The following is a 21,703-nucleotide window of genomic DNA, read 5'->3' as shown; positions in this document are numbered from 1 at the left end:
TGGAAATATTTGATTTGTTCCTTATCAGTTTTCTAACATAATTAAGTGATGATTGTGAGCAAAGGTGGGTAATCAGAGTGAAAATCACATTCATTGCCTTTTTGCTGAATTAATCATTTGTGTACTCTGCTTCCAATCCAGTTTTAGCTATTATTTGTATTCTATTTAAGAAGATTGTAACTCTTCAGCAAAACCACTGTCTTCAGTAAAACCACCATCAGAAAGAACAGTTTTTCAAACTGAGATATATGTCTTCTCTCATAGCCATTGTATGTGGCATCCTTAATTAGTTTTGGCTTGGAAAGGAAGTTGTCGTATTCAGATAATATTTTCCCAGCCAAAATTATGCACTCATATGGAAAAGATTGACTGTTTAGCTCCTTTAAGATCCTGTAATTCATGCATTGTTAATTTATAATAGAAGCCTACTATAAGAAAAGGTGGTTTTTCTTGGGGAAAAACACAGTCCTGAGAAAACAGATCATCTAGTGGTATGAACAAGAAGCTAAAGTCTAATCACAAATTCTGGCAGTGACTCACTTCAATGGTATTCTGGGCAAGTCTTTTAACCTCTCCCTGGGTATGGTCCCAATCTGTAAAACCTATCCCTCACAATGCTGTTGCGCGGATTAGTTAACCTAAGTGCTAATTATTATTAGCGCCTAATTATCTGGGATTCACTGAATTAGATTGTGGTAAAGAACTGACTGCTGCCTGGATCTGAGTCACTATGCACATGATTCACTCACTCCATGTTTCTCATTTCAGAGGACACTTGCAGGCAGGCTCTAGCCGCACAACTTTGGCTTGTGAAAAGCTATGGTTTCAGCAAAGCTACATCTTCAAGAAACATAAGTTAGATATGGAAAATACTTACTTATACTTGGTCCCTGCCCCTTCCCTCCACCACTCTGATTAAAATATGAAATTTTCCCTAGGGCTTGCTGCAGTGCAGTAAAGTTTTAAATTACAGTACTCCAATGATGGCTGCTGTGGCTTTTGACAGACTATTCCACACACTAACACAGAAAAAGACCCTGACATTCTTTATGCAGGTAATTCCTGTATTATGTTCTCTCCCTGGGAGAATAGCTAAGTAGTTTTTTAATTAGAAAGAAGAATGATCCAAAAGTAGTCTAATTAATCTGATGGATATTTTGTGCTTTAGAAGTATCCATTTGGTGCCAGGCTAACAAATGTATATTTTTGATCACTGGTCAGAAAACATGTATTCCTTTAGGCAGAGTTAGAGTTAAGTGTTAGCTCATAAATGGAATAAACCTCTGGCTGCATTTAGCTGAAACATTAAACTAGAAATCCTGGCCCAAATCCATAATACAATTTAATGTTTGGGTGTTGTGGATGAAAGTACTGGATTAAGATGCCATTGCAAACCATCCTGGCTTGACTGCCATCTACCATTGTAGGCATCAAAACTCACCTGGTATCTATATTTCTGCTTTAAATATCTCTATGGCATTACATTTTTGCCTTGAGCATTCCTGCCTCACTCTAAAGCTTCGTGCATGCCTAAGCCCGTGTACAAGAGAAGTTAGATATTTCCCTGCCTAGCTCACCCTTAGGCGTTCCTCTGTCTCTCCTATTGAACTGTTCCACTGTGAATAAATTACTAAAGACTCATTATTAGAGCCCTGCAGATCCATTGTCGTCTTTATGGATGCAGATACAAATTTTGTAACTAGAACCTTGCAATTTTATGGGTATCTGCTTTATATCCATGGATATCTGCATCTGTGGCAGGTGGACATGGATATCTGTGGATCATTTTTGTAGGTGCAGACAGTCAATAGAGTTGGTGCATTGGATGCTGGTTTTTCCACCTTTTAGGTGGGTACCCAGACCATCAGGCAGTTCAGTCGCAGGATGAACACAAAGAGGAGGTAGAGCCATTGCCCTGTTTCCACATCATGTTGTCATATTTTCTGTTACTAGCATTTTTGTTTGAGAAAAAGCTAGTGCCAGCTTTTACTTCGTATCATACGTGTTGATCAAGTAGGGGTGAAGTACCATATCTTGAGCAGCTATGTTTAGGAGCAGAGGTCTTAGCTGGTGTTAGTTCATTGTGCGGCCGCAGAGAGCATTCGTACATCTACACTGCAAGCTGACAGCTTAATTCCAGCTCAAGGAGATATATTCACCCTAACTCCAGTAGAGAGAGCATGCTAAAATGTGTAGTTGTGACAACAAACAGCAGGAGGGGCTAACCACCCAGGCATAATGGCCATCCTCTCCTATGAGATGGTTAATCCTGCCTACTGCTCATGCTGTTGCAGCTACATTCTATATTAAGTGCATGAACTGAATCAGAGCTAGTGAGAGAAAGGGTACCTCTAGACTACATGCCTCTGTCACCAGAATGAGGCTTACCTGGGTGGTCAACAAATACGTTTGATGTCGCCACCTGCGCGTCCAGACTATCACGCTGAGCTGCCAAACAGTTGATCAGCTGTTTGTCGGCTCAGCGCGGCAGCCATGTAAATTTAAATGAAGCAGCGATTATTTAAATCGCCGCTTCATTTTACTATGTCTGGTAGCCTAATCTACATGCCTCTGGCAACAGAGGCATGTAGTCGAGACGTACCCTAAGTTCCTGCAGCTGGAATCACACTCCCAGCTGACTGCTGATGTGCGCTGTGCTTGGGAAGAAAAAGGAATCTTGCTGTAACCTGACTGGCCAGTGACAGCTGATTCCTTGATTTCTCTAGAATGCTTTACATCGAAAAGAAACAGCATTTTCTGTATGCTGCAGAGCAAGCACAGTGAAGATGAAAGAGCCTTAGGCTTTATAAAAACTTCATTATAAAACCTTAATCGGGGGCCAAATTTAACCTGACAGTCTCTCTTGCAATGAGCCGATCTAGCTCATAACATTTATGTTTCCCCAATGGGCTGGCACATCTGTGCATCTCTGCATGTGGTTTGGCAACTATAACCTCTTTTTCATATGAAGGAGCAATTTGGTCCGTGTGTCTGCTTATAACTGTTGGTTTGCAGTTGCTGTACAGTCATAATTCCTTGGGTTTCTCAGGCTGAAGATGATTCCCTTTGACTTGTGTGTTGGGAGAAGCTATTCTCTACCTGCCTGCTGTGAAGAGTTAAGTTTTGGCTGGATAGTTAAAGCTAAAGAAACTCTTTAGAAGTAAAGGAATTTTGCTGCCTTTTGCCATCAAGTAGTGGATAGCACAATTAAGGTACCCTATAGTTGAATCCATGAACTCTTACACACTAGATGGCTATTCAAGGGCAAGACTAAATAGCATGACATAAAAGACAAATTGATAAGTATTATAGGTCATGTAGCTTCTCACCATTACCATTGCTTTTAGTGGATGAGAAAAATTTCCCCTTGTTCTGAAGTCTTTAGATTAGTGAAAAACATCACAAACCTGTGCTTGTCCAGTTGCAGGTCGTTAGGAAGTGAGCTGGGTTCAAAAGGCAAACTCCCCCCCCCCCCCCAAAATTAAAATTTACTGTGGTTGCTTGGAAATATTTACAGCATCACTGTCTAAGCACTTATATCCTTTAACCCTTTGCCACACTGAATATCACATTGAAAAAGTGCTGTACTATATAAAACCATTAGCTTATGGCTGATCTCTCATGCCCAATGCTTCTTTTGAAATTAGTCCTCCTAAAAATACATGCATTTAGCTCAAAAATTCTTCGTATTGATGTGAGCCAAAAGAGAACATGTCATAAAAACCTGTCCTTTGCTTTTTGTGGATCTGTGTGTGATGGAGTCCCATCACAGATGTCCCCTTGGGATTGTTCTGCAGTGTACTGATTGTATCACTGATATCTGCCTTCTTGCTCTCTGGGCCTCCGTCTTGGTGATCCAGATCCTCTGATCTCTCTCCCCCACCACTGACAGGGCACAGAGCTGGGATACATGCCCCAACTTGCAGAGCAATGAAAACACTGTACCACTTCACTCTAGGAGGATGGAGTGCTAGAGCTCTGCACTCAGGAAACTAACTCTCAAAAGGGATCAGAATCCCAAATAAATCTGTGTGGAGGCAAAAGTATTACACAGGGAAAGTTCATGAGGATGTTTGCCTCTTTATCAATGAAAGAGAAAGATACACAGTGGTTGCTCTAGCTAACAGTTATTTACACTAGGCCTGATGATAAAAAACACTTGTTTACTAAGTACAAAAAAGTAGGATTTCAGTGGTTACAAGTGAAAACAGACAGATCAAAATAAGTTTCTAGATTAAAATTAATAGAAAACTCATAGCTGATTCTAATTCAGTAAGAAACTTGTTACATGCAAATTTTCTTACCCGAAGCAGTTGTTCTTATTTCAGGTATAAGCTTCACATCAGAGACAAAATCCAGGTGGAAATCTTTTGTTTGGCATCCTCCCAGGTTCAAAATGGATTCCAGTACCACATGGCAGTGTCACACGTCTTTCTAGACCAACCACTGTTTGGGCTCACAGGACAAACCAGTCTATTTAGGGGTCAGAGTTGATCACTAAGCCATTAGGCTTACTGAGCACCAGAAATGGCATTCATTAGCTTATCTGAAACTATAAACAGATTCATATTCATATTTCTAACTTTACATACAAGAATGATACATGTATAGATCCAGCCTATTGTTACATTAAAATTGATAGGTTACGTGAGGTTTTGTTTACAGCATCACAAGAGTGCATGTTCATATTCACAAGCCAATTTTTATAAAGCGCCCGGGGGGGGGGGGGGGGGGGGGGGGGGGGGGGGGGGAGAGTTCACACTGTGTTTACAGTTCTAGCTAGACACAGGGGCTGGAATCCACAGAGAGACTTAAACATTGGAGCAATCAGCCTCGTGCCATTATCCCTGAAGTCCACCAACCTGAGCTAGATGCCTAGGGTCCCTGTATAATGCATGGGGGCAGGGGTAGCAGGTTTGTATAATTTTTGGTGGTGCCCATAATGGGTCTGGTGCCCCACCCGTCCTGTAAGCTAATACAGGCAGTCCCCGGGTTACATGGATCCGACTTACATCGGATCCCTACTTACAAACGGAGTGAGGCAACCCCGCACTAGCTGCTTCCCCCCAGCAGACCAGGGAGACGCGGAGCGGCTTTTCTCAGCAGACACCTCAGCTTGAGAATAAAGGACTGAGGGAAGTGAGGTATGGGAGAATAAAACTGAGCTCTGGAGAAATGTTTGGCTAGAGTTTCCTCTACAATATGTACCAATTCCGACTTACATACAAATTCAACTTAAGAACAAACCTACAGTCCCTATCTTGTACGTAAACCGGGGACTGCCTGTATATATTTTATTAAATAATGTAAAAGTGGAAAGTCAGAAGCAGCACTCGCCAGCTTCAATATATTATATTGAATATATTGAAAATATATATTTCACCCTTTTTTTAAATATTTGCACCCTTTTTTCCTGGGTTATCCACACAAACACCATAGTAGCATGGAATGAACCCATTGTGGATTCCATTGTGCAAATATATATTATATTATATTTTGTTGTACCTGTTGTGACAAAGTGGGAATGTTCTTAATGTTTTCTCTGATGGACACACGACCAGAAGTCAAGTCCCCTCTAACGACTTTTCCCACCATCCTCCTACCAATAGGGATTAGTTTGACCCCCATCAAATGCCCCTCGTGCAACTATCCTACAATTGCATTAACCCAATGTGTGTGACATTAACTCGGGGCGGAGAGGCTGGGGGCAGTGTTCCCTCTAAGAGTTTCCTCCCATGAGCAGAATGAATTGTGTTGTGCACCAGTACTGAGTTCATGTGGCTTGTTAGGATGTGCCACTGTGGCACTCAAGTTAATATCTTATAAACCTCTAACCTTTCTCTCTGCTGCCATGTCTCCTCCCCTTGCTCCATCAGCTCCCCTGGTGCCTGCTGCCCCCCAACCCCTCACTCTCCTCTGCTGTCCTGACTCTGACTCCTGCCCTTCTCACTGCCCTCAGCCCTCCTGAGACCTGCCGCCCTCCACCAGCCCTTCTCTCCCCCCGTGCCCACTCCTCCAGAAGCCCCACTCTGATCATGTGAGCCCCCCCCCCATACCCTCTTCTAAAACCTTCCTCTACACACCTGCTCTGCCTCTCTCCTCTAGTGCTGGTCCCTCCCCTGCAGGTGTCTGCCCTTCTGCTTCACCCCCAGAATCCCCTGGTTACCTGCACCTTCCCTTATCCCTTCACCCCCCCTTCCTTCCCTCCCCTCACTGCTCCTGCCCCCTTTTTCCCTCATGCCCCTGTGCCCTCACCTCCATCCCCACCTTCCTCATGCCCACCCCTTCTTTCAAGCCTTTTCCCAGCACCTCCCTCCTCCAGCCCCAATGCCCTTACCCTCTCCTCTCCCAGCATAACCTTGTCCCCCTTCCCACTGACACCTCCCCTCCTGCCCTTTTCCTCAGTCTCCACTTGGCCACCTGGCTAGGGTGGGCAGATGGTTGAAACAAAAATACCGAACACCCCCCCTTCTCCCCCCCCCAAAAAAAACACACTGGGAAAAAATTCTGTTGAAGGGGAAAAAAGGGGGGGGGGGGAGACCGAAGTTGTTGAGCAAAAAAAAAAATTAAAATAAAACAGCATGTCTTCTTTAATAGTAAGTGCAGGGATAGGAACAGGAAGCATTGCTTCCCCTAGGTCTTTTGGTTGGCAGCTATTTTGTGCCAGCAGCCTTAGGGAACCAGGTAAGCATGGGGGCTGGGGTCGGAGGGCTGGTAGCGGGAGGCCGGGCACTGCGTGTCTGTAGGGTTGCCAGGTGCCTGGCATTTTTGCCTCCTGGCCAGGGGGAAAGAAAATTCAGAAGATACCATCTGGTATTCTCTGAATTTTTTTTACTGGACACGAAGTGAAAATACCATACTGCCCGGGTGAATACCGGAAACCTGGCAACCCTACACCTGGCATTTGTCTCTCTTCCACCCTGTCCCTTGCTACCTTCCCCTTTCTTCTCCTGACCTGCCTTCTTCCCCTCAGCACAAGCCCCTTTCTTTCCCATCCTACCCTACTTTCTTCCTTTCAGTTTGCAGCGCTGGAGTCTGATCGGGCCCCAGATGCTTCTGGGGCTCCAGACCACTGGCCAGCTGGGTCGCGTGGGTTTTAAAGTCGCAGGCCATGATGTCACACCACAATCGGGAGTCTCCCCTCAGCTGTTGTGTGGCATTTCAGCACACTGCACATGTGCTCCGGGGCGGGGGGAATGCTTTAGGGCCTGGGGGGAGGAAGGATGCTAGGCCAGCAGGTGCTGACTGAAGCCAGCTCCAGGCAGGGCTGGGGAGAGACCCAGCTCTGAATGTTCCTGGAGCATTGCCACCAGGAGCCTATATAACTCACCACCTATGCATCGGAGGAGAGAGAGGCAGCCAAAAATGGATCCCACAAAAGCCAGCATGCTGGGTAGGGTGGTGCCAAAACTGACCACTGGGAGATGATCATAGAGGGCTGTGTCCTGAGCCCTGCCTCCCTCAGTGTGGAGCCTGTCTACCTGTGATCCACAGCCCTTAACTCCTCTCCTAGAGTTGGGTGGCTAAGATGTCCAAGCCATTCTGATGGAAAAACATTAAAAAATGCAAACCTATTAATAAACATCGTACAGCTTATTCTTATGCCAGGTCACACAAACTTTCCTTGCCGTTACTAAGCATAAGAGCTATTTATTACTTGCATACATATGAGGAAAAGTACTTTGCCTACATATATTTGTTTCATTATATGAATTATTCAAGCTAACCAAGGAAATTCCAGGAGGCTTCTCCTTTGATAGTCAAGGGACAGGCAACTATCAGGAAAATAGCCCCTTGCAAGCTGCAGAGCCATGTTTGATTACCCCTACGTGTGTTATATGAATTCAGAGGAACTGCATTCTAAACCTTACCTTTCTAGACCCATTTCTCTTTTCCTTGTTTTCCAGAAACACAATAGTTAAGCTTGGTTGTAACTGGGCTTTGTAGAGAATATATGATAGTTTTAGTTCTAAAGACTGCACCCAGTAAACATGATTTGATCAAAAGGACTTCAAAGAATTGGCCATGAGGATCACTATTAACCCATAAAACCTAAGAGTAAAGAGAGCCCTGCCCCCCTTTTTTGCAAAGAAAAGTGTAAGAAAAATGTGTAGTTGGAAATGTATTTATGAGGGACCCCTCTATCCTTAATGTCTAACCAAGTCCCTGTTTCCATCCCTTGGGCAGCATCAACCCCTCTATTCTTACAGATTTCTAGTTTGTGTTTTTCCATTTGGGTACATCTGGCTCCCAGTCTCTCCTCTGCACCCTGGGATTTCCAGTTTGAAACCTCAGTTGGCATTGATGCTATCTCAGCTGATTTAACACTCGCGGAATTGCTTCTGCATTTCCTACTGTGAAACTTCAGCTGTGAGTTTACTTATTTCTCTCCTCCCTCTCCCCCAGAAAGACCCAGGAGATAGTCCTGGATATAAGTCCTATCAGAAAAATAAGCAGGAAACTCCAAGTCAACATTCAGTTTGCTGCCTCTACTGAGGAAAAGCCCCACAGTAGAATTTGGTGAGTGTTTTAAGAATCCCTTGGCTTTTCCTCTGTTTCTGTAGGTAACATACTGGGAAATGAAGGCTAGCACACAGCAGCTCCTTGTTTATTTTGTGATTGTGTTGTGAATTTGAGACACAATCAATGTTCATATGGAGTCTATAAAAAAAAGCTACGGTGGGGCCAAAAACAGTCATTAGTGGTTAAATGATTTTATGCTTCTTTAAATGCTTGCAGAAAGCCGGAATTGTTTTGTGTAGTAAACATCAAGTGGGAAGTGAAAGCAACTTTCTGTAATTCCTTTGCCAGTGGCACATTTATGTGGCAGAGCAGCATCACAAAGGATGACACATTTGTTCTAAAGGCAGATTTTCAACTTAACAGATGTTAAAATGGTCCGTAACTTACACCGAGGCCTTTGAGAATGGAGGTATTGCTCATGTGTGCTGAAACAGGGAGTCAGGCTGTTAAAACAAACCTCTAGTTCACCAACAGGACAGTGGGACTGAGGTGACAGTGGTAGCAGCCCACAGATTCTTCCCTGCACCTCAACCGATTCAGCACATAACTGCCATTGAAATCAATGACTTGCAATAGGAGTTTAGTCTCTTAACTCAGTGTTTCTCAACCGCTGGTATGAGTACCCTAAGGCAGGGGTACTTATCCAATGAGGTGCGCCTCCCCAGGGGAGGTGTGAAGGAGACACAGGGGAGGTGTGAGGTGCCTCCCAGAAAATTAACTGCAATTGCTTTCTCACTGGATAAAATTCTAAAGTTTAGATTTCTTCATAATTAATATTATTAATTAAAATTATAAACATTCATTTCTTATTAACTTCTAGAGATCAGCACACTACAATAGCAGTGCAAATCAATCAGGCCTACGTGATGACACTACAATAACAGTACACGAGCACTGCCGACTTTCATTTCCAAATATCACATAAATTTGTTAGGAAAAGGTTCAAAGTAAAAAGCTCATATTATTCATTTAGGCAGTGTAACAGAGTTCACTCACCCCACAGCACCACCAGCCATTGGACTTGGGAATTAGCTCGGACAGTTGCATCCAGTGTCCACCTGGTTTGCCAGGTCCCAGGGTTCAGGCAGGCCTTCAGCTCAGGCTGGTCCTCTGAATCGCCAGGCACCCATAGAGCCTTGAGTTCCTCTAGGTCAGAGGGTAGCCCTGCCGGCCGGCTTGGCCAAGCCTTGGCAGCCCAGGCAGGGAAGCCTTCACTGGCCTGAGGGAAGGCAGGTGTGGGAGACCCAAGCCAGGTCTCAGCCTCCTCAGCCAGGCACTCTGGACAGGCCTCTGTCTCCCACAGAGGCTAAGCCCAGAGTGAGCTCCCTGGCAGAGTTCTTATAGGTCTAGCCACACCCCTAAGCTTCCTGTCAAGTGAGGGGGCAGGACTAGGCTGTGCACAAAATGGCTGGGGGGGGGAGAGGTGAATATGAAGTTCATTTTCAGGGGGAGGTGTGAAAGTAAAAAGGTTAAGAACCTCTGTCCTTAAGGGGTACTGAGAGAAGTCTGGGGGTTACATCAACACAACTGAAATTTGGAAAAAACTGAATTTTTACAGTGATTTATTATTTTTGTACTTTTTACACCCAAACATTTCATCGCCCACCCTGCTATGAATAAGTTGTTTAAACTAGTGTGTTGCAATGGTAGAAAAAAATGTTGTGTGTCTGAAAACTGTAGGTGCTGGGGGTACTTTTTTTATATATATATAATTTTTTTAAAGGGGTACTTTATAAAAATAAAGGTTGAGAAACTCTGACAACTTATTAAGTGTATGTCTACACAGCAACACTATTCTGAAATAACTTAGTCTGTGTCTACACAGCAGGCAGTTATTTCAAGTGTCAAGATACTGGTCAAGCTGGAGGACTTCTTACTCCCACTCCTATAACCCTCACTGTACAAGGAGTAAGGGAAGTCAGAGGAAGGGTGCTCTGTTTCAAAATAAGTGCCAAGTAGACACTTGCTATTTTGAAATAAGATACGCAATTGACATAGCTCAATTTGTGTAGTTTATTTCCAGTTAAGCCCTGTTATGTAGACCCACTCTCAGGCACTTCAGTAAATCCTATTAGTCACATAACAGCTGTGATGAACTAGCTCAGTGGTCTCCAACCTTTATACACTGAAGATCACTTTTTAAATCTCAGAACAGGTGAAGATCTACCGCCCCACCCCTTTCTTGAAGCCCCGCCCTCTCTATTCTCCTCCTGTCCATCACTTGCTATACCTAGCCCTTACTTACACACTGATAAACACTTTATTTTTAAATTATGTGATATATAAAATTAAAATCACGTGTGTATAGTTATAAAATAAATGGTCTGTTTTTTATTCATGCTATCTAAATCTAAAATGAAGCATTTATAAATTATACATTTTGTGGGGACAGAGTTTCTGCGGCTGGGGACAGGGGAGAGGGTTCTGCAGCCAGGGGCAGGGTGCCCATGGGGAGAGTTCGGGGAATGGGGAACGGGGACAGAGTTCTGTACCTGGGGACAGGGGAATGGGGACAGTTCTGTAGCTGGGGACAGGGTGCCAGTGGCAACAGTCTCACCTGCATCTACCTCCTCCCAGGATTCTCTCTCCCTACCTCGCGGGAAGCCAGCACATGCCTCCTCCGGACCCCCATGGCTCAGGGAAACCCCCGAGCGTGCCCGTGGTGGGGCCAAACCCCCGCGGGAGCCAGCACCCCTCCCGCAGCGGGGCCAAACCCCCCTTCCGTGGTGCGGCCCCTCCCCTCACACAGCACTGCCAACCCCTGCAGGCATCTACCCCAGGGCCAAACCCCCCTCCCGCGGCACAACATGGCCAACCCCCACGGGCACCTGCCCCGGGGTAAAACCCCCCTCCCACGGCGCAGTATGGCCTGGCCAACTCCCTTTCCTCCCGCAGCACAGCCAAACCCTGGGGCCGACTCCCACTCCGCCAGCACACAACAGAGCTGTGGGAGGTGGAGCAGCCCGCGCACTTACAGAACCCCCGGAAGTGACACAGGCTTCAGAGAGGACTTCCGTCCACCCCGCGGGAAGCCGGCACTACACTAGAGGTAGGTAGTGGGGCTTCTCGGAGGTGGGGGGGGGAAAATGGGGGGCGGGGTTGGTCAAGACCTTGCGATCAACGGGTTGATGACCACAGAACTAGCTGATGATGGTTCAAAACAAATCAGCAAGAAAAAGGGAAGAGTCGGTGAACACGAGAGTCAAAAGACCCTTAAAACCTCTGGACTTTCAGTGCTGTTTACCTTAGTGTTGCCAGGGTCTTGGTTTTCAGCTGGAACACTTAGTCGAAAAGGGACCCTGGTAGCTTGCTGACAGGGCTGCTAAGTCTGGTCAGCAGTGCTACAGCAAGCTCCCTGGCTTTGTGGAAATCCTACAGATAGACAGCATGTCCCTCCAGCAATGTTACCTCCAATTTTTTCAATCGATGTGTGGAATAAAATTGTGTTATGTGCACCGAGGCATGTGTGACTATGCACCACCAGTAAGAAACACGCAGCTTAACTGGGTGCTCTGCTATTCAGCTGGGTGGCCTTTGAATCTCTCCTGAGTAGCCACACAAGTGTACACCTTACAAGGAACACTCCAGTTCCTAGATGCAGGTGCCAGGGGTCTCCACTTGCCTTCCTAATTCCAACTCCACAGCTCCCATTGGCTAGGAACCTTGGCCAATGGGATCTGTGGGAGTGGCACCTCTGGGCCTGGATAACACCCTATTTGTTCCTGGACCTAAGGGCCACGCTGGTTGCTTCCTGGAGCCACTGGAGGTAAATGCCACATAGCCCTGAGCCCTATGTTCCCTAACACCCCCCTGCATCCTCTGCCCCACCCAAGAGCCTCACCCCCCCACACACCATCCCGCCTACTCCCCCCCCCCCCGCTGGAGCCCTCACTCTCTCCTGTCCCCAACCCCCTTCCCACACCCCAGTCTCATGCCACATCCCACACCTTGGAACTTCTTGTTTTTGGCCCCATCCCAGAGCCTAGGCTCCCAGCCAGAGCCATCCCCAAGCCCTGCCCCAGCTCAGTGAAAGTGAGTAAGGCTGGGAGGAGAGCGGGTGATGGAGGGAGGCCTGATAGCACGAGGGGGAGCAGGGCAGGGGTGTTTGGTTTTGTGTGATCAGAAATTTGGTAACCCCTGTTTACCTGGAAGGGGTGAGGGCAATAGTTACTTGGCAGTCCTGTGCCAAATCGCTGTGGCAACTCCAGATTCCCAAGGGAGTCACTGACAGCAGAATCAGGCGTACACAGGTGGTGGGGATTTGGATTACCAGGGGGAACCTCCTCTGGAGCCAGTTACTGGTTTAAACTTAAGCTACTTATAAATTAGTTGTAGCCAAATTAAAGCAGGGACACTAAGAACAGCTGCTTGACACTAGACACTTGAGACACTTCTAGCGTGTGAGAGTGAGCCTCAACCTTGAAAGTGTTCTGAGGAGAGAAACTGGTAACTTTTATAAGTGGAGTAGTGGAACTATGAAAAAGTTTCGTTGATGCCACTGATATAAAAGAAATAGAAATTTTGTCTCTGGTGATGCAGAGAGTCATCCTGAAACCAAGCCCTCAGGACTTAGCAAAGAGAACTAAGGAATGAAAATTCCAGGTCCTCCTATGTTCATTTTTAAGATAGATGTTTATATGTCCTAAATAATGAAGAAAAAATAATGAAATAAAGTTGTTCAACTAACAACTTTTTCCACAAACATTGCCCCATACTTGGATGAGTTGGGAGCGTTTCTAACGGAAAATGTTTCTGAGACTATAGTGTGGGTGTTTCCCTTTCTAGATATATGCTAAGTTTTTCATAAATACAATAAATTGTCATTTAAATAACACTCAGTAAGTAGTGTTCTACCATATAAATAATGGTAGGTCAATAAATACTTCCTAAGCCTTGTAAATTTTTGGATGGTCTGCAGATTTACTAGTTATGCTCAATGTGAAACAGTTTATATTCAATACTGCATGACAGTGGTTCAACTTATTCTTTATAGTTAATCTCCTGAACTACAAAAAAAGTATTTGAACAAGATTTTCTTTGCTAATTCCTGGGCAGCATCAGGCCTTAAAATGCTGGGCCCTTACAGCAAGACCAGTATTTTCTATAAATTGTTTAAAACACTTGTGCATTCTGTGAAGTGACATGCAGACTATGTCTCTCAACTGCTTTAAAATATAAAGTAAACTTTAATGGACTGGTGCCTGAGAATTTGTGCTAGTGATCCTTCAAGATTCCCATTCCAGCAGCTTTTAAGTCAGTCAACAGTTGCTGTTGCCTGTCTTGCCTCACAGTCCTACAGCTCTCCAAGGGTTGTCACTATACGCATCCCGGGATAATCTAATTGTTCACTCTCTTTTGTATCTTAATCTTTTACCAACGACCAAAATGTACAGTAAAATGTTCAGGGAAAAGTTACTTTGCCTTCGATTATTTAGGTGGTTTTTTTTAAGGTTAAATGAGTTTTCTAAAAATCTGTTGGAAAAAAATTAGTCTTAACCTCCTTCTCAATTAAAAACACAGTAACTGCTTCGAGATATTGTAGGGAATTCTTGCCACAGGCCAATATACAAACCTTAGCATGGACTGCCCTCTTGTGGCAAAAGAATGCACAATCTTGTTTATGAGTGACAGGTGACCAGGACCAAGCACTACTATGTACTCCTAGGCTAGGCACTCGCAATGCAAAATCCTTTGTTTGGGGATGTGTGCATGCTCCCATCTGGCCAGGCCACTATACAGCCAGCATCACCTAGTAACCTTGTGACAGGTGAACTGGAACAACCACAGGACCAATCACTAGATGATGCTTACTAGTAACTGTTACCATCTGTAGTAGGCAATAGACAAACTGCAGGCCAAACAATCTATCCCAACTAATTACCCATCATTAAGGGAGATTAGAGAGGATATAGTAAAAAAATAATAGGATTTCAATTATCTCCATATTGATTGGGTAAACAACACCTCAGGATGGGATGCAAAGATAAAGTTTCTTGACACAATAAATTATGCTTCTGGAACTGACTAGAGGAAATGCAATTCCTGATTTAGTCCAAAGTGAACCACAGAAGCTGGTCCAAGTGGTGAGTATAGCTGGACCACTTGGAAATAGTAACCATAATATAATTAAATTAAATATCCCTGTGGTGGGAAAAACACCACAGTGCTCCGGTTCTTTGACATTGAATTTCATAAAGGGGAACTGCACAAAACTGAGGTTAGTTATTCAGAAATGAAAAGGTACAATTCCAAAAGTAAAATCCCTGAAAGATGCATGGAAATTACAAAGACACCATAATAGAGGCTCAAATTAAATTAAAAAAGTAAGTATATCAGAACAGGAAACCTGCTAGACAAGCAGTGGGGCCCCTGGATGATCGAGATGCTACAGGAGGCCCCCGGGATAAGGATGTAAACCAGTAGTCAATTACCTGATAAGCAGAAGCTTCTCTGGTAGCACTATCAACTACTCACCCATCCTCCCCTCGCCCTGCTGCTGCTCTGCACTATTAAAGGGACTGAAAAGCCAGCACAAGAGGATGCTGGCTGACTCCCTGGTCCTGTGGGTCTAATCACAACCCTCTTCTGTGAACTATTAAAAGGACAGGGGAGCTGGTGCAAAAGAACACTGACTGAATTTCAGCCAGCATCCTCTTGCACTGGCTTCCTGTCCCTTTAATAGTGCAGTGGGGGGTTATGCTGAGCCCCAGCCGGAGCTAGGACTGAGTGCTGCAATAGCCTTTAACAAATTGAGTAGTTGATGGAAATTCCATCAACTGCTTGATTTTCCAGTTATCCATTACTTAACATCCCTACTCCAGAACAACAACAAATGGTCTGGTAGCACTTTATAGACTAACAAAACGTGTTTTCTTAGTCTATAAAGTGCTTCCAGACCATTTGTTGTTTTTTTCTGTAACAGACTTACTTGGCTACGCGAAGCAGGATGATAAAGTTATTGCAGAAAAAAATAACTGTTATTTGAGATCTGTTGTGTATGTCCATTCATTAATTTGTACGTACACCCCGTGCACGTGTTAGAAACTTTTCCCCTAGCAGCTCCCATAGGGTTGGTATTGGAAACCCCTAGAGTGGTGCTGCTATGTCAGTGCATATACTCAAACAGTGTGGGAAGGTGGGTATTGGAATGGACGTCAACACCAGTTATGGTAACAGCTCTTTTCTTCAAGTGCTTGTTAACAAATTCCAATCATGACTCCCAACCTGCTACCCCACAGAGTTGGGGTTGGAGTTCAGATTCACTGATTGCAGCACTACCCTGACAATAGCTGTGTCTGCAAAGGAGAAAAAACACGTTACTTACCTGTAACTGTTGTTCTTCGAGATGTGTTGCTCCTGTCCGTTCGAATTAGGAGTGCGCACCACGTCTTCCGGAGCGTTTTCCCTTGCGGTGCCCATAGCACCAACAGGGCGCCCCTAGAGTGGCGCCACCATGGTGGGGCATAAGTACCCCTGCCAGCGCTGCCCCATCAGTTCCTTCTTGCCAGAAGCTCCAACAAAGGGGAGGTAGGGGGGGAAGTCGAATGGACATGAGCAACACATCTCGAAGAACAACAGTTACAGGTAAGTAACTGTTCCTTTCTTTTTCGAGTGGTTGCTCATTCGAATTAGGTGACTTCCAAGCCAACCCCACTTCAAGGAGGAGGGGGTCGGAGCGCTCAGAGACGTCCACAAAAGTTGATCAAAACAAATGTATTCAACCAAGCGAACACAGAAAAAACTGTAAAGTGCAATGTGACACTAATAACCATACATATTTTCAATACAGAGATGAGGACTGCAGAGCCCACTGCTGCATCCTCCCTGGCCTGCTGTGCCAGCACATAGTGCGCAGTAAAGGTATGGAGCGACGACCACGTCGCTGCCCTGCAGATTTCAGTGATTGGAACCTGTGCCCCAAAAGCTACCGAAGATGCCTGCGCCCTGGTGGAATGTGCTGTAACCCAGGGCAGGACCTTCTCAGACAAGGCTTAACACTCCCTGATCCATTCTGTGACCCAATTGGACAACCTCTGGGGAGCCCTTTCATCCTGTCAGTGACAGCGACAAACAATTGAGTGGATATGCGAAAGAGTATAGTCCTGTCAATATAGAAAGCTAGCGCACGTCTAGCATCCAGGGAATAGAGCACCGGCTCCTTAGGGAAGGCGTGGGGCTTTGGAATGAAAATCGGGAGGTAAATTTCTTGGGACAAATAGAACTGTTACACCACCTTAGGGAGAAAAGCCCGATGATGGCGGAGCCTCACATTATTGTCAGAAAACACTAGGTAGGGCGGGTTTACAGTTAATGCCCTCAACTCGGAGACCCTGCGAGCCGATGTAATGGCCACAATGAATGCAACCTTCATAGAGATGTGCATCAAAGAACACATGGCCATTGGCTCAAAAGGGGGAGACAAGCCTAGATAACACGAGGTTGAGGTCCCAAGCGGAGAGAGGGCGGTCTGAGGGATATAACTTATATAAACCCCTAAGGAACCATGTGACCACAGGGTCCTAAAACAGGGAAACTCCTGCCGAACCAAAAAGGAAGATGGCGAGAGATGCCACACGGACTTTGACAGAGGAGGTAGAAAGGCCACTGGACCTAAGTTCAAAACGGTAGTCCAGAATGGACGGAACAAGTGCACAGGACGGGTGCACTCCCCATTTGAACACCCAAGACGAGACGCGCCACCACTTGGACGCATACGACCGCCTCGTGGACAGTTTCCTAGTACTTAGGAGCACCATCTGTACCTCCTGGGTGTGAAAGGAAGGTATTGAGGCCTACCCAGAATATGTCAAATGAGCACCAGTTTAATTGTTAAGTGGAAAGGAAAGGCAGCACTCTCAGATACAGGAGATAAAAATAAAAACAAAATTTGATTGGTTGACCAACAATAACCCCGCTTTTAGGGAAGTAAGTAACTCAGACAGCGGTATGCAACAAAGTGCTGATTACCCCAAATGGAGCAGACGAAAGTTTTTTGTAAGGGCAGAATGAGACAACAAAAATCTAACGTCAGCAATTGTCAGGCGAGTGGAGGAGTACCAAAATACCGAAACAGGGTATATAAGGTAAGCTGAAACAGACCACGAGCGGACGGGTTGCGAATCCGAAAAGCCAGGTCTGATCAACCAGGGCTCCCTGCCCGGCGCTGAATCTCGCTGCCGTACATAAGCTCCGAAAGGGGAACAAATAAGCTCCGAAAGGGGAACGAATACCAGTCGTAAGTTGCAACGAAAAATCCAAAGAAAGGAAAAACATAAAGAAAAGAATATCTCCTGAATCTAAGCAATGCTTCTATCTTTCTTAACGTGAGTATTATATAACTGTTAACTCCATAAATTTCTTAAAAGTAACTCAGGAGGGTATATCAGCAAGAGAAGTTATTATTTCTTGTTATTTTTAACTGTACTGTTTTTCTACTTTTTCTTTGTATATTATATTGTCTTAAAAGAATCAAAAATAATGAATTGATTTAAATAGAAAATTGATTATAAAGTAAATAGAAAAAATAAATCATCTTTGTTTAACCCTAAAAAGAAGTATTCCTCTCTCTGTAGTTTCAAATCCTTTAAAGAACCAAACCCAGTTACCAAAACTGGGAACATTACCTTTCTGGTTGGGACAGCCACAGATAAACCAGGCCATCAAGTGGAGAGAGCTGAGAATGAGGTGAACCATGGTCCCTCCATCCCAAGGTTGAGTCAGGGGAGCCCGACCTCGTGAGGAGACGAGGGAGCACAACGCTCGACTGCTGCACCTAGTGGCCGTCAGGCAATATGGACACTGCCGCCACCGTCTCTATCCCACACTGGGTCTCGTGCAATAGAGATGCCCTTTTTCCCCCCTCTCCCAGGCCACAGACCCTACTGCCCGTTGACTCTGAGGAGGGGAAAAAGGGCAGCTCTACCGCGTAAAACCCACTGCAGGAGGCAGAAGGTCCCAGGGGAATTTGGGGCGGCCATGCTGAAGAAGGGGGCAATACAGACAGCCGTGACGAGCCAAACGGGCAAGCAAGCGCCCGACAGGCGAGGACCCAGGAGGGATTTATGGGTGAGTTCAATGGCCTAAAAGGTCATAGCGGGAATCTAAATGGAAGGTATGCTCCCTAACTCAGATCAAAGTATAGAATGTGAGAAGGGGGTATTGGCTCCATTGAGGGGTATGAGGGATTAGCCGAGAGGGAAAGGATCATCTGCCTAACATTGAATACGGAACACACCAGGGAGAGAAAAGGAGGGAAAGGGTAGCAAATCTGAGTACAAGTAATGGGGACTAGGAGGTTTCAAGAGAAAAGTGGGTAAGGGATCTTTATTCTTCCTAAGGGGAGCAAACAGCAGAGGACCGTCAATCAAATAAGCGGCAGCTACACTGAGGAAGAGCGTGAGGACCAACAAAAACACATAATGGGAAAGAAGCCGTTATATTCCACAATGGAAAATAGGGTCAGAGAATCAAAGGAGAGGAAAGGGTGCGTATATTGTCAGCCACAGAAGCTATAGGTAGCAGATGCTTTCATGTTCAAGGGGCATTTATACCTGCTAAAGAGCACACATGGAAGGAATGGTAACACTAGGGAAAGGGAAGCCTTACCGTAATTCTTTTGTTCTCATCCACAGCGCTTGTGTGCCAATTCCATCATCAGGCATCATGTTGACCAATTAGAGGAAGTCTGATGCAGGAAAAAAACTAGCTTAAAACAGACAAGATCGCTATAAGGCTGTGGTCACCAACAGGTCGATCGTGATCGACTGGTCAATCGTGAGGCCACGACCAGTCGATAGCGAGGCATCCTGTCCGCCCCGCCCTCATTTCCCTCCCACCCCCAAGAAGCCCCACTACCTACCTAAAGTGAAAATGGAGGTAGTGTAGGCTTCCCGGGGATGGACAGAAGTCCTGCAGCTTAGCACCACTTCCAGCGATTCCCGAAGTAGCGCTAGCTGCTCTGCCGGGTGTACTGCGGGAGGGAGCATTGGCTCCCTGCACCACACAGGAGGGGTGAGTCAGCCCCGGGGCAGGCACGCACTGGGTTTCCCTGCGCGGGCGGGGAGGGACGGGGAAGAGAGGGGTTCAGCCCCGGGGCAGGCACACGCTGCTTTCCCTCTGGGGTGGAATCCTGAGAGGAGGCAGAAGCAGGGGACTCTCTGCCTCCACTGGCACCCCGCTCCCCAGCCACAGAATTCTGTTCCCACTCCCCTGTTCCCAGCTACAGAAATCTGTCTCTATTCCTGTCCCCACTGACACCCTGTCCCCAGCTGCAGAAACCTTTCCCCACTGGCACTCTGTCCCCTGCTGCAGAACCCTGTCCTCTTCCCTGCCCCCCGCCGCAGAACTCTGTCCCCACAAAATGTATAATTATAAATGCTTCATTTTAGATTTAAATAGCATGAATAAAAAACATTTATTTCATAACTATAAACACATGATTTTAATTTTAAACATCGCATAATTTAAAAATAAACTGTTTATCAGAGTCTGTAAGTAAGGGCTGGGGATAGCAAGTGATGGACAGGAGGGGAATAGAGAGGGCGGGGCTTCAAGGAAGGGGCAGGCTGGTAGATCTTCGCCTGTTTGGAGATTTAAAAAGCGATCTCGGGTGTAAAAAGGTTGGAGACCACTGCTATAAGGTATATGGGCAAGGGAACACTAAGCACAATTACACTAGGCACAAGCGGTAAAATTAAAAGCGTCAGCTACACTGCGCAATAAGCACTTGGGCTAAGATGGTAGAAAAAGCTTAAAGAGCACCACTGAGGGCAGAAAAGAAGGGGAAGGAACAAGCGTGCCTATCCTGCATAACCGACACAATGGGGAGCAGAGCCCCAGAAGGCTATTCTTCACATTGGCCACTGGGGGGAAGCAGCAGGAGACGGAGGTGGACCGCTTATACAGTCTAAGCAATACGAGAGGCAGCAGAGAATTCAAAGCAGGAATAAAGTGGTGGCTGAACTAAACCAAGTCTCCTGAACACAACAGAGGAGGCATAGAAAGGGGGGGGGGGGGGAGGAGGAGAAGAAGACACACGTAACTTTTGAAGCACAGGAGAGGAGGCCTAGATTACCTAACATGCAGTAGGCAGATGGAGAGTGAAATGGTGGGAGAGAGGGAAAGGCGGCCACCCCGGTTAATAGCCAGCACAGAGCGTAGATACTTCTATACCACAAAACAACACTACAGGTAGACTGAGGAAGGGGGAGGTAACGCACAATGGGGAGGAGAGAAGGGGAACGAAAGCAGTCCAAGTACAACGGGCACTAGGACAACAGGGAGAGGAGGAGGAAAGGGAGAAGAGGGCCAAAAGGCGGGAAAGGCAGATCGAAAGGCTAAGAGGCACAACTCAGGGCAGAAAACAGGGGCGCCTAGCCTCCATAACCAACCCTCACAAATGGCAAAAGAGGGAGGGAAGACATGTTCTACCTCCCAACGGCCACTAGGGGGCAGCACAGGGGCTGAGGGCCATTGTTCCTTCCCCCCACGCCCTCCTTTTACAACCTAATGGACGCTAGGGGCAGCAGAGTGCTCAAGAGGGCAAAGAGCCCTCCTTACTACATTACCCCTTCTAGTGTCACTGTGCAGGGACCCGCCCCTCACCCCCGTTTACCCTCTCCACGCCATAGGGGGCGTCCTTATGCAGTAAAGCTGCCCTGTCCCCTCCTCAGAGTCAACGGGCTGTAGGGGCAGCGGACTGAGGAGGCGAGAAGGAGGCAAAACCCACATTTTAACGCCCACCAGGGCACGCAGAGGATGAAAGGGGACCGAGGGAGGATAGGCTCAATAATGAAGAACAAGCGGGAAAAGGACGCCCTTATTTCATAGCCGCTACCGGGGGCAAGAAAGGGGCAGCTCTCTTGCAAAAAGGGCAGGAAGGACAGCAGACAGTGAAAGGGGAGCAGAGGCAACTATAGCCCACAAGGGCCATTAAAAACTGAGAGGAGACAGGGGCTCAAACTACCTCAACACCACGACTAAGTACAGCTGAAAGCAAAGTGGAGAAAAGGACGGTTATGCGCCTCATGGACGCCCCCCGAGGCAGGAGTGGGAGGAAGGGTGGCTATCCCGAGGAACAGGCTTTAGGGGCACCAGATGGCAAAATGGAAGGCTTTACTACACAATGGGCAGTAGGGGCAAATGACTGAAGACAAAGGGGCACTTATAAAGCTAATGGGGA

The 21,703-nt window shown here is 46.3% G+C and overlaps 1 long non-coding RNA gene across 3 annotated transcripts in view; it reads right to left on the bottom strand.

Annotated features, from left to right (window-relative positions):
* The window catches only part of LOC142827912 (uncharacterized), a 47,027-nt gene that overhangs the window by 22,811 nt on the left and 2,513 nt on the right, over positions 1 to 21,703 (bottom strand). The window contains exons 2-3 of one of the 3 annotated variants that reach the window (XR_016349220.1): positions 19,129 to 19,207; positions 4,305 to 4,552 (exon numbers count right to left, since the gene is read on the bottom strand). This is a non-coding gene — a long non-coding RNA (uncharacterized LOC142827912). The remainder of the gene's footprint in view (positions 1 to 4,304; positions 4,553 to 19,128; positions 19,208 to 21,703) is intronic. The other 2 variants (XR_016349221.1, XR_012902715.2) reach the window with 2 other exon arrangements.

Source organism: Pelodiscus sinensis, chromosome 3, assembly GCF_052426305.1.
Source record: "Pelodiscus sinensis isolate ZL-2025 chromosome 3, ASM5242630v1, whole genome shotgun sequence".
Taxonomy (NCBI): Eukaryota; Metazoa; Chordata; order Testudines; family Trionychidae; genus Pelodiscus; species Pelodiscus sinensis.
This window is presented reverse-complemented; position numbering and strand designations above follow the sequence as displayed.